The sequence below is a fragment of the Silene latifolia genome, chromosome X, assembly GCF_048544455.1.
Source record: "Silene latifolia isolate original U9 population chromosome X, ASM4854445v1, whole genome shotgun sequence".
In the NCBI taxonomy this organism is placed as follows: Eukaryota; Viridiplantae; Streptophyta; class Magnoliopsida; order Caryophyllales; family Caryophyllaceae; genus Silene; species Silene latifolia.
In genome coordinates, this window is record NC_133537.1 from 125,222,536 (window position 1) to 125,233,647 (window position 11,112).

General features: G+C 39.4%; 1 non-coding gene across 1 annotated transcript; it reads left to right on the plus strand.

The window, feature by feature from the left end:
• Window positions 1-10,709: 10,709 nt before the first annotated feature.
• Window positions 10,710-10,816, plus strand: LOC141625542 (small nucleolar RNA R71). The gene has a single exon (XR_012535316.1). It is a non-coding gene; the product is annotated as a small nucleolar RNA R71 (small nucleolar RNA).
• The last annotated feature ends 296 nt before the right edge of the window (window positions 10,817-11,112 follow it).

Genomic DNA, 11,112 nt, shown 5'->3' on the forward strand with positions numbered 1-11,112 from the left:
CAATATTTAGGATAAAAGTTATATCATTATGGATTAAAGCTATAAATTTATAATACTAAATCTCTTATTCTTCTCATTTCTCCTTTTTTTGGACTAAAGTTGCACAATTTTTGACTAAAGTTACATAATTTTGTACTAAAATTACACAAAAAAAAAACTAAAATTACGTTATGACAATTTATATAAACTTGTCCTATAAATTTACCTATAGTATAACTTTAATCCTTTTCTGTATAACTTTAGTCCAAAATTGTGTAACTTTAGTCCATAATAGTATAACTTTAGTCCTTTTTTGTATAACTTTAGTCCAAAATTGTGTTAGTCCATAATAGTATAACTTTAGTCCTTTCTTGTATAACTTTAGTCCATAAGAGTATAACTTTAGTCCTTTTTTGTATAATGTGCATTGAAGTTGCACATAATGGCATTGAAGTTATACATAATGTGGATTGAAGTTATACATAATGTTAGTGAAGTTATACACGTTGAAGTTTAAATACTAAAACTGAAAATTTTATAAAACAAGACGAAATTTAACAAGACGAGATTTTAAATAATTTATAAAACAAGAGGATGAAGTTATAAACATTGAATTTGTGGGCTACTCGGTCGAGTGCAAGTCACTCGGTCGAGTGGGTTGTCACTCGGTCGAGTGAGGGTCTTTACAGGAGGTTTCTAGGGTCTGTTTTCGGCCTAATCGATCGAGTGAAGGGGGTCACTTGGTCGAGTGGACCACCACTCGGTTGAGTGAAGAGGGCACTCGGCCGAGTGTCACTGGGTGGTCTAAATTTCGGCCATTAATGGCCTCCAAGTTCTCTTATGGTTGAACGTACATGCAATGGGGTCCAAATGGTAATCACCACACCATCCTACCATACAAGTCTACTAGTTTTTGGCCTTATGGCCGGGTTTACAATACGAGAATTAAATTGTTCAAAATTTAAATGGTAAAGAAAAGTCTCAAAGAGTCCCGATTCCTAAGGTCGCCACTACTCGGAGGACTACCTCTTCTTGCCAATGCTTGACACCCATTTTGCCCACCCGGAACGATTCTTCACCGTCTTGCTTCCTTCTTCCGCTTGCTCCTCCTCCTTGTCCTCCTCCTCTTCCTCATTTTCCTCTTCTCCTCCCGCTCCCTTGCGTGCCGCCTCCTCCCATACCTTATCAAGGTTCATGCCTTCTGCCGCCACGGATGTTCCCGTCTCACTTCCACCTCCTTGGTAGACATTGCCAAAATAGATCCCGACATCACCCATATATGGATCACGCAAGTGTCCTACACCGAAAGGGAGGCTGTACTCCCAATACGATGGTTGGATACCATAGGCCTTAAAGACTCCGGAGGTGTCTCCGTCTCCGGACCAAAACCTAGGGCGGTGGGCGGGTCGTACTCCTTGGTTATAAGTCACCTCGTGCTTGTCTCTCAACACAAGGTCGTTGTTTACTCGGTAGATAAGTTACGACAAGGGATAGGTGGAGTCAAAGGGGGGTACAACTTTGGGTAGATAAGTTACGACAAGGGATAAGTCACCTCGTGCATGTCTCCAAAGTTATAGCTAAAGCTAGTATAACCTTGATGATGATTCGAGTGTTATATCTGAAGTTAGTACAACTTTGGGTTGTTACTCTAGTTATGACTGAAACAGGTATAACCTTGGAAATATGATTCAAGGTTATAGCTGAAGCTACTATAACATTGAAGTACGAGTTAAGGTTATAGATGAGACTAACGTAACCCTGAACTTATGGCTCAAGGTTATGGTTGGAACTAGTATAACTTTGAGTTTCGTATCAAGGTTATGGTTGAGGTAAGTATAACTTCAAGTTATATATGTTGAAGTTATAGTCGAGGCTAGTATAACCTCACGGTAATAGTTCATGTTATGGTTAAGGTTACTATAACATTGATCATTAGTGTTTGTTTCATATGTAGAGTTGTATCCAACTGTAGTATAACATTGTGTTAGCTTATGTCTTTAGTTACTCTATTCATATGATAAGTAGTATAGTCGGTGGTCGGACTCACTTGGAGCTTAATTTTCGGTTACTTGTCGTTAGGAGCACCTAGACCAAAACAATATTTATAACTTCACAAACAACTCTACTATTAGTAAAGAGGTAAATAAAGGTCGGATCCCAAGGGACGGGTATTGGTGTAGGATTTTCGATTGCAAGTAGCGGTGTCTAGGGGTGTCACAATTTGGGTTGAGATAAGAAGATCACTAAACTAAATAGCAATAAAAGTAAACAAGCAAGATGATTAAAATGAGATGTAAACAATTGATTAAAAGCACTAGGGTGTCATGGGGTCATAGGGGATTCATGGGAATTGATCATACAAACATATTCTCAAATTATAAGCAAGCAATTATTGTTATGATGGATCGAGTTGGTTTATATCTTACAATCCTAGGAAGGTTTGGGTCCCGGAGCCGAATCGATTAGATTGTACAACACCTACAAGTCGACTTAATCCTCCCTACTCAACTATATGCATGGTCTAATGAGACTCGAGTTGGTTTATGTCTTACAAGTCTCATTGAAAAGGTAAGTGATGGGTAAAAAATGCAAGGATTCATAGGCTCGCATTTCATCAAACATAACATGTGCATAAGTTGAGATCACAACAAGCAAGCAAATAAACTATGAAAACATATTAAATTAAGCATGAATCATCCCCCATGTTGGTTTCCCCTAATTACCCATTAACCCTAGTTAAGAAAACTACTCACTCATTATCATGTTTAACATGTTAACAAGGTTGTCAATCATATTAACAAAGCAAAACATGATGAATAAATGAAGATGATTAACAATAATTAAAAAGGGAATAAGAGAATTATACCTACTAATGTTTCCAAAATAAAGCTAAGAATAATAGAAGTACTTGACGAATGATTGGAAGGTTGTCAATCTCCCAACAATAACCCAAATAATCTTCAATTACCCAAAATAAAAGATGAACAAAAGAGAAATTAAGGAAATGAGATTTGTATTAATATTTATTTAGAATTTGATTACAAGATTAAGAAGAGATTATAATGATATAAACTACACTAAGGATTGATAAGAAGAACATGATTAATCTAATTAGACTAATGGGTTATTTATAGTGGGGATTAGGTACACAAATTAGGGTTTACTAAGGGCTTAAATGACGATTAAGTCCTTTGAGGAATCGCTCCTCTCAGAAAAGATGCGAGTCTCCTTTTTGATAGTCTTCCGAAAATATGCGCATCTTTAATGGAGGGGAGAAGAGGACGTATGGGCCTGTAAGACAATCCGGGCGTTCGAGGGTCAGGACGACCGGATTCTGGGGTGGCTGGACGGGCGTCTTGATGGCTGGACGAGCGGATTGGGGCGTGGTTAGACGGGCGTCCCTATGGCAAAGACGCTCAAATCTTTGGAGTCCTGGACGGGCGTCTTGCTATGCTGGACGAGCGGATCTCGTCACAGCTTTTCTTTTCTTCTTTTCTTCCTCTCTTCTTCCAATAATCCTTCGGGATTTAGTCGGGGATGCAAGGATTTCTTCATCATTGCCCATCTACTATAATATGTACAAAGGTCTTCTAGTCTTGCCTTCTCTTTGATGCTTGGTCATTATATTCGATCAATTTAGCTCTATTTTGCCATGAAAATCCAAGGTTTTCACTCCTCTCCTCCCAAGGAAAAAAATCCTCAAAAAATATGCAAAACAAAGGACTAAAGATAGTAAATGACCCAAATATGCACTAAAAAGCATAGGAACGAGGCTAATTCGGGGACTAATTATGCTCAAATAATGGTCACATCAAATATCCCCAAACCGAACCTTTGCTTGTCCCGAGTAAAGAGATGACAAAACTAGGACCCTTATTTAAACTATACTACTAATATAGCCGACATGAGACAATTAGCGGGTCTCACTCCGCCCATTCAACTCACAACAAGACAACCATGAGGTAGGATGCCTTCTTGCAAGGCAAGGTGGGTCTTGCCAAAATGGCGACACATCCAAACATTAAAGCACACAAAATCAAGTAATAGATGCATCTACAAAAGAATAGCCACTTTCCTCATCTAAGTGGCGGAAATTATCTACAAGGGAAGCCATTCAAGGGTACACACTCCTTCATAGATGCAATTTCTTCAAACTACTAAGCCTAGAAGGATACCAATAAATCACCTCCAAGTTGTGTCAAGCTAGGGTACCTTTGTCCTCAATCGTTAAATTCTTTTGTCAAGAATAGACTCCCTATGGTGTTAGAAACACTGGAGGATCGCGGAATTCCCCCTCTTTCCTAGACAAGAACAAGGGTTGTCCCCTCTCTACCATGCACAAAAGTGGATACGATGGATAAAGGGATTGATAGAATTTGAGTTTCATTTGGAAGTTTTCTTTTGTTGTTGTTTTTCCCCCCCAATTTCTTGTGGCATACTCCCTCCCATCCAAACCAAAGGTAACACTTACCTTAATCGAACCATCCAAACCAAACCACCCATTCCTTTTTTAGTAAAAAACATTACTAAAAAACCCTCACATACCCTTATTATTTACATACAATGCCATTATGTTTGTGGTCCTCTTTCAATTAAAGTGCAAGTGGGCCTACTATATTTCCAATATTACCCTTACTTTTTCCATTTTTTCTTAAAACAAGTGCCCCCTCCCATGTTACCTTTGGTTTGGATGGGAGGGAGTATAACATTTGAGAACACTTTCTTTTTGCCATTTCTTTTGATTTTTGGCATTTCAATACTTGACAACTTTTAACTTTTGCATTTTCTTTTGAACATTTTCAAAGTCACTCCAATTAGTAACGAGGGTGCCTTATATTTGAAGCATAGGAGTTTTCATTTTTGTTACTCCTCTTTTCTTTTGATGCATTTGCAAACTTTTTCTTTTCTTTTCTTTTCATTTCTTGAACTCAAATTTGAACAATTTTTGTGCCCATTCCCTTTGATGACAAAATGTATGGTAGAACATGGATGAATGATGGTTGCATGGTTTCAAGGGTCACCTTGGAATAAACGGTAGCCAAGGAGTTATCACACCACAAGGTACTCTTGACTAGGCCTTAATCCATGGGTCAAAGGATACTAGCATGACACATCCTAGGGTGTTTTACAAGTATTCTAACAAGCAAAGTCTTAAGAAGAAAAAGCATCTACTAGGGCCTATATACACTTGTCAAGCTTCCCAAGTAGACGGTTTCACAAAATTTTTCTAACATGCAAACTACATGCCATGATGCAACTAACATTTATACATCCTAATGCATATGCTTCTACCAACTAGTATGCGAAATAATCTAAATGCAATCCTAAATTCACATTGTTTTTACCGCATCAATCAAAATAAAGCCACATAGTCATTAACATAAAGAGGAAAAAGGAGATTGGAAAGGTCATACCATGCGGTCTTCAATATCCTCATGTCTCGGATGTGGCGTAGTCAATCAATGTGAACAAGGATGAACGAACACAATATATACAAAACAATATATACAAGACTACACTATAAAGGAAATGAACATGTTTTTGATTTTTTTCAATTTTTCAATTTTTTTGGATTTTTGAATAAAAGTCAAGTTAGAATTTCCCATCCGCACACTAGTATGGGCATTGTCCTCAATGGCCAATACGATAGGAAATTATGCAAGCATGATGCATGATTTCTAAACTAAATGCAAACTATACTAAGCTACACTACATGATGCATGGGTTTTTGTTATGGCGGAGAGCATAATTTAAATTAGCTCCCGATGCATATGCATGGACTTCCCCAAACCAAAATAGACACTATTTCTAATGTCTTGAATTTCGGGGTAGTTCATGCACATGGAATGCAATGCACGAAACTACAAATTGTCATTTTGGATTTTACAAGTTGGGAACAATGAAAAGAACACCTTAATGAAGCCAAGGTGTTAGTCCTCCATGTTGCTAGGACTCCACAAACAGATGATCAAAATAAGATAAAGAAAATAAAAGAAGTAGACAAACCATAAGAGGGGTGAAAGAATGTAGGAGCCTCCAAGATTTGCTAATCCTCCATCATATTATCATTATCATAATCTTCCTCCATAGATGTGGAATCATCACCACTCCCACTTTCACTTCCTTGCTCTTCCTCACTTTCTTCTTCCTCTTCTTGAGCTTCTTCTTCTTCAACATTCTCTTGAACCTCTTCTTCTTCACCTTCTTCATCAACACCCTCATCAACAATCTCCTCTCCACCTGGACTTCCACCACTAGAGGTGCTAGGAAAGAAAACTTCTCTATCCGCCCAACTAGGCAAAGGACATGATGGATCAAGAAGTCCTTGCCTAGCTAGATGTAGGAGGGGCGGATATTGGGCCTTGTAAGCATCTAATCTATCATTGTAAGCTTGCTTGTGCATTTCCCTCATGAGGAGAGTCATGTAATCATTTCCTACCTCGACATCCTTGGGTTTGAACTCGTGATACTCAAATGGGTAGGGTGGTGTGACAATGGAGGAGGAGGGCTCGTCAATCTCGCCTCTTTGTTGTTGAATAATATACTCGGTCTCCTCGGAGAGTGGAAGAAGGTAGTTTGGTCGGTGAACACTCAATCGGCAAATCATTGAAGGCAAGGTGAAGGATCTAGCTTCATTGGTTAACCACTCATATTTGGTGTCAAGAGGATCATGCTTGACCCACTTAAACTTGTGAATCATGGTATCCATGTCAATGAGATGGCCTCCTTTAACCGCCACATAAGTGTTGTCTTTGTTGAAATTTGGGTTAAAGTGCTTGGCCAAATGGGTAACAAGTCCTCCATTTACAATAAAAGCGGCGCCTTCTTTACCACAATCGACATTAAGCCATCGTTCAACCAAAAGCCTTAGAGCATTATATGGCTTAGTATATTCCCTTCCTATGTTCAAGGCCAACTCAAGAAGAACACAATCGAGCTTGGTAAGATGATTAGTACCATTTCTTGTTATCAAAGTATTCCCAATGACCTTATGCCACACTCTAATGCCCGTATGGTGGACAAATAGTGCACGACAATCATGAAAGCGCACAAATTTCTTTCCGGAAATTGCCTTCCAAAGAGAGCGGGGTCATAATTGTCGGGGATCTTCGTATATTTCGGGGTATCACTAAGGCCTAAAATCTTACTCAATTCACCAAAAGTGATACGTCTATCAACATTTGCAAGACGAAACTCGATGTGGGTTCTAGTTTCCACCCTTGTGACTTTCAAGGAACTCAAAACTTCCAAGGTGAGGGAGGGGTATGTCAATTCTTTCATGGTAAACAATTTACCCAATCTCATAGCCTCAAAGAAGGTTTTGGTTTGTTCAAGAACACCCAACTTTGTCAAGGCATCTTCACAAATAATTTTTGTAGGCATAATGGTCTTCTTAGCAAAGAGAACAAATTTATCCCTATGAGAGTCGGAAGTGAAAATTACCTCCGGATAATTGGATAAATGCTCAATGACCGGAGTTGTTGATGTTTTAGCTTCTATAGGGGGGCCTTGTTGAACCTCCAACCTTGCCTCATGGACTACCAATGCCTTTGACAATTGTTTTGCTTGAAGAGTTTGTTGCCTTTTTGAAAGTGTCTTCTTTGGAGGTGCCTTGTTACCTCCTTTAGTTCTTGTCATTCTTGATTACACCAAAGAAACATTGAAATCTCCAATTTTTAGTTATGCCCAAATCGATTTAAGATGAAAGAATGTTGCTTTGTATCTTAAAAATCGATTCAAAAGTTGAAGATTTTGGTGTTTGAATCAATTGTTGTTGTATAAGGAGTGATTAATTTTTGTTGTGAGGAAGTTTGGATTTGATTTTGTTGAATTTGGTTGAGGAAATTTGGTTTTGTTGATGTAGAGGATGAGGGTTTTTTTGGGGTTTTTTGGGTAGTGTTTGGATGTAGAAGAAATGAAAATGAATGAGGGATAAGGGTTTAAGAGACCCGTTATATTTGAAATAGCAGTAGGGGACGAGCGGACCAAGGACTGGGACGCTCGGATTCTTCGCGTTTTGCCTCAGTAAATGACGCCACAGGACGAGCGTCTTTCAGCAAAGACGAGCGGATTTTTCAATTTGGGACGAGCGTCTTCCTGGACGGACGCTCGGATTCTCTTACAGGGAGATACCTCAAAAATCAACAGCAGGAAAACGAGCGTCTTCTCTGTAAGACGAGCGTCAAGAATCAGACGAGCGGATTGTATCTTGGACGCTCGGATTCCTTGACGATGAGCGGATTCCCTTTTTGGCCACTCGGATTCTTCCTTGTCCACTCGGATTCAGGTCCATCCGTGGGTACTGCATAACTCGTAACATTTTTCATTCTTCAATTCTCGTGTTCTTCATTGTGGAGGGACTACAAAGGCATGAATAGCCTAGGCAATTGCTATCCCCACACTAAGTCAAAGCACTACACATTAATGAAATCATAAGTCCCTCCCTCACTTCTCTCAAAATGATGAATATCTTGATCAAGGCACAAAAAATATAAGTCCAAAAATGACGAAAATGCAATGTAAAAATTGAAATGCAAGTTAGGGAGTTAGAATATTTACAAATGGTGGTTTAGGGAGGACTCCACCAAACTCTCATCCAATGTGAGATGTCAAGGGGGCATGTTCAAGGTGTTGTTGATGTTACTCAACACCTTGAAGAAGTAGTCAAAAGCTTGTTCATTGTCATGATAAAGGTCCTCAATAGATTTTTGCACTTGTTGTTCTTCGTGATGGTCTTGGTTCATAGCATTACCAATGTAGGGATTGAATATCCCTTCGAACTCATCATCCCAAAGACCACAAACTTTGTGTACTTGATCATTAAAAATTTCTTGAGTTGATAGGGACAACTCTCCTTCTTTCTTGTATTGGCCAATGAGGCCATCCTCTTCACTTGTCATGGGTGAGCTTTTCAATCTCTCTTTGTTGCTATTTCCTTGCTCTTTTGATGGAGCATCATCAACTTTCTTTTTCCATTGGAAATCCGACTTCTTCCTATCATCCTTTCGGCTATAGTGATCAACCGTAAAGCATGGTCATGCAAACGGGGATCTCTCATGGTCTTGTCAAGATTGAAAGTTATGGTCTCGTCTCCCACTTCTAGAGTAAGCTCTCCGTGCTTCACATCTATCACCGCACCCGTGGTGTGCAAGAAAGGTCTACCGAGGATGATCGGAATATTGGAGTCTTCTTCCATGTCAACAATGACAAAGTCCACCGGGATGAAGAATTTGCCGATTCTCACGGGAACATCTTCCCATATCCCTAACGGTGTCTTCGTTGATCTATCGGCCATTTGGAGTGTGATGTTGGTACATTTAAGCTCTCCCATCCCTACCCTTTTACTAACCGAATACGGCATAACACTCACGCTTGCTCCTAGATCACACAAAGCCTTGTTTATCGTGGTGTCGCCAATGGTACACGGTATTGAGAAGCTTCTCGGGTCTTTAGGTTTTGGAGGTGAACTCCCTTGAAGGATTGCATTACTCACCTTAGTGAAGGCGATAGTTTCAAGCTTCGGGATCGACTTCTTTTTCGTAAGGATGTCCTTCATGTACTTTGCATAGGCCGGCACGTGATTGATTAATTCCGTAAAAGGAATCGAGACTTCCAAATTCTTCACAATTTCCATGAATTTTCCCAGTTGTTCATCAAACTTAGGCTTAGCTTGACGACTTGGTAATGGAAGTCTAATCACAATGGGCTCCTTCTCCTTGGCCTTTTCTTGACTTTTCTTTGAAACTTCTTCTTTTGTTGGTTCATCTTCCTTAGAGTTTTGCATAACTTCTTCTTTGTCACTAGCTTCCACAACTTCATCCTCAACTTGATTCTTTGGTCTTTCATATCTCGTACCACTCCTCAAGTGAATGGCACTAACCGTTTCATGTCTTGGGGGATTACCTAGGGGTGGTAGTTGCCCCTTTTGTCTTTGAGAGTTTGAGGATGCTAGTTGAGTCAATTGAGTTTCCAACATTTTTGTGTGTGCTAGGATGTTGTTGATGGTGATGTCCTTTGCTTGGCTATCTTTTTGCATTTGAGTGAAAAACTCTTGTTGATTCTTTTGCATTTGGAGGACAGCTTTTTGAACATCAAAACCTTGGTCATTTTGTTGATTGTATGGAGTTTGATTTTGGTAACCTTGGTTTTGGTTGAAAAAGGGTCTTTGATTTGGGTTTCTCATGGGAGGTGGGGTGTATGTTTGTTGAGGGTTTTGAACATTTTGGCTTTTGTATGAGAGATTTAGGCGGAATTTGGTGTTTTCATTGTAATAATTGGAATAGGGGGTACCACTCTTGTATGCTTGAAAAACGTTCACTTGTTCATTTGTTCCCCTACATTCACTTTGGTCATGTCCCAAAGTTCCACAATTCTCACATATCCCACTTGGGATTGATGAAGATGCTACCATGGCATTAACATGATGCTTTGGTGATTTTGAGGCTTCTTCAAGTTTAGCCATAGCCTTCTCAAACTTTAGGTTGATGGTATCAATATGAGCACTAAGTTGAGCACCCAATTGAGTAATAGAGTCCACTTCATGCTTTCCTCCTCTAGTAGCCTTGCGAGGCCTACTATATTGTGAATTATGGACCGCCATTTCCTCAATCTTGTTCCAAGTTTGATTATCGTCAACTTCGGTGAACATACCATTTGATCTCATGTTGAGAATGTTTCTTGAGTCTTCATAAAGACCATTCCAAAATTATTGTACCAAGAACCACTCGCTAAGTCTATGATGAGGACATGAGCGACAAATTCCTTTGAATCGCTCCCAAGCTTCATACAAAGATTCTTCATCCCTTTGCTTAAAACCCGTAATTTGAGCTCTTAGCATGTTAGTCTTTTCCCGAGGGTAGAATTTTTTGTAGAAAGCTAGAGCTAACTTCTTCCAAGAGTACCCTTATCAAGGCTCTTCAACCATTGTTTTGCGGTGCCGATTAGAGAAAAAAGAAATAAGACCCATCGAATTTGGTCTTGAGTCACACCGGTTTGTGAAATCGCATCACAATAGTCACAAAAAGTTTCCATGTGAGAGTGAGGGTCTTCACTAGGCATCCCCCCAAATTGGCTTCTTTCGACTAATTGGATAAATGCGGATTTAGCAATGAAATTTCCGGTTAAGTGTTGTGG